Source organism: Microtus ochrogaster, unplaced genomic scaffold (assembly GCF_000317375.1).
Source record: "Microtus ochrogaster isolate Prairie Vole_2 unplaced genomic scaffold, MicOch1.0 UNK25, whole genome shotgun sequence".
NCBI lineage: Eukaryota > Metazoa > Chordata > Mammalia > Rodentia > Cricetidae > Microtus > Microtus ochrogaster.
The window spans coordinates 2280042-2282763 of record NW_004949123.1 but is presented as its reverse complement, the minus strand read 5'-3'; positions in this window follow the sequence as shown (position 1 = coordinate 2282763).

Here is a 2722-nt window from a genome sequence, read left to right as displayed (position 1 = left end):
GTGTGTGTGTGTGTGTGTGTGTGTGTGTGTGTGTGTGTGTGTGTGAATTCCATGTGTGTGGGGCTACCCATAGAGGCAGAAGAAGGTACCAGATCTCCTGGAGCTGGAATTGCTGGTGGTTGTGAGCCACCCGACATGAGCGTCAGGAACCAAACACGGATCCTCTGCAAGAATAGCCTGTGTTCTTACAAACTGAGCCAGCTCTCCAGCCACAGTTTGAGAATTAATATTGTACCATTGTTTTCTCTAACAGTGCTGAGTCCTCAAGGATTATTATCCCCTGGCATTCTTGATTCTTGAAAAAAAGTCTGTTTGTCATATATAAATTTAACTATATAAACTTAAGCCTGGCCCTCAATTTTCTAAAACAGAGAAACAACTTTTGGAAGGATCCCTTCTCTTACATAATTTAAATGTCAGAACTTGACCCTCAACTCTTGCAGTGCTGTGGAAACAAGGCCTTTCTAAAGCATCCATAACTTGGGGTTTCTATGAGGCCAGCATCCAGCTCCCATCTTCCTCAGTCTCAATTCCGTCCATCCTGGTGTCCCAGCCAGAAACCTGGGAGTGATTCTGATCCTCCCTCTCCCTCACTTTCCCTTCCACTTGCTGCTGACCATGACTCAGAAATATGTCCTGAACCTTTCACATTCTGTGCTTAAAGGTAGTCCACGTCAATCTTATCTCACATCTGGTCCGGTAATACAGCAACTTTTAAAATAAATATAATGAAAACCTCATAATTCTTGCTATGGCTCAGGAACTCTTTAAGTACTTTACCTGTTTTCCTGCGTTTAGTCCTCTTAGCTGCTCCGTAATGGATTCTAGTCCATTCCCACTTCAAGCTGTGAAACAGCATACAGAGAAGATGAGTAACTTGCCCCAAGTCACACAGGGGGCGTTTTGGTTAGTCATGATTGTACACTTGATTGAATTGTAAAGCACTGAGGATATCGGTAAAGAACACTTCTGGGTGTGTCTGCGAGGGTGTTTTCTACAAGGATTATACTAAAGGAGACCTGACCTAAGTGTGTAAGAACCATCCAATCCGTTGTGGCTCTTTCACTCTGGGTCTGCTCTTCGGTGGTCAGAGAGTGAGCAACTTTGCTCTTGTGTTCCCCTGTGCCGTGATGTGTATCACAATCCACGAACAACAGAGGCAGCCAACCGCAGACCCTCTGAACCATGGAGACAAAATCAGTCTTTCCTGCTTGTGTCGGGTATTTGTCATGGCAACAGAAGAGGGACTAATCCGCCTAAAATGCGGAGGATTCAGTGGTCAGCCCCTAACTGACCATTGCTATCTTCTAAACTGATTCCCACACCACAGCCTGGGGGTTGCTTAAAACAGGTAACTCCTATGTGGGAGCAGAAGCTCATGCAAGACAGCAAACAGCTTTGCTCCTCCTAGCCTGTTCAAGTCAGCACGAAGACACGTTCTTTCCCAGCAGCTAGGGCAAGTTCTTTGCCCCTCCCCTTCCACCCTGTCCTAAAGTATCATTTCAATAGTGAAAATGCCCAGCCTGGCATGTTGCTCAAAACTGTGAACTTCCTTTTCAGCAAAGGCTTCCTCTCCGATATCCACCCAAACTTGCTTGGACTGGTGGCTTTTGTGGTGGAAGCCATCTCCTCCCTTCTGGCTCTCATCCACTTCATTCTCTCTGCTGACCTTTGACCAGCAAGGGGTGGAAGGAATGATAAGGGCCAGGGGTGCCTCCCAGAACAGGCACAGCTGTCTGACAGCTTTGATGCACTCTGGCCACAGAAGGAGCAGTGGAATCGTGCTCTTGGGGTAACCTGTTTCTGAGACAGGGTTTCTGATAGCCTGGGCTGGACTGGAACTCAGTCTCCCTGCCCTGGGTCCCTAGATGTGAACTAAAGCTCCTCAGGACAGTTTGGGAGCAGTTTGGGGGTTCCTCTGCAATGTCCCCTGACAAGTTCCATCCAAGTGGCAAAGCCTCAGGCACAGCTGGACATTTTCTGCTAAGGCTGTCCACAGTGGGTCAAAGGCCTCTTAAGTGTGATCACTCTTTAAAGGCCCCCAACTGTATACTGCTACAAAGAATCTCATTCCTTTGAGCTTCCAGTGAAAGGTTGCTGTTATTTTCCAAGCAGTTCCTTACTTGAGTGCCAGTAAACTATTTCCCATGTACCTCTGTGACTTAGAAGGTACTAGTTAAACCCTTCATGTGGTTGTAATAAAGGCTTCATGGCCAGGCCTGAGGCGAAACAAAAGTACTTGTGGCCCTTCCCCAATCTCATGACCTATAAAGACTCTTTCCATAGAAGTCTTCCCAAATTCAGCTGCCTGCTCCTATCCTCAGCTTCAACACTAGGTATGCAGCCTTAAGAGGGGTATGGGAGCAAGGACCAACAACCCTAGGTTGTGAGTTTGCTTCATTATCTTGTACTTCACTAAACCAAGACTCATAGGCTAGGTAAGAACTCTGCCCCTGAGCTACATGCCCAGCATCACAGGTTTAGCTTTAAGTGATTCTTCTGTAGTTTTTTCTTGCTAATCTGGTTCAAACACTCACTGTGGAACATGGGGGTAGTTGAGGCCTCCCACTGAAGTTGAGCCAGAAGCACTCCTGTTTCAATATCCTCTTAGAAACACGAGTCATGAGACAGAGACCCACACTGGAGCACCAGACTGAGCTCCCAAGGTCCCAATGAGGAGCAGAAGGAGGGAGAACATGAGCAAAGAAGTAGGGACCACGAG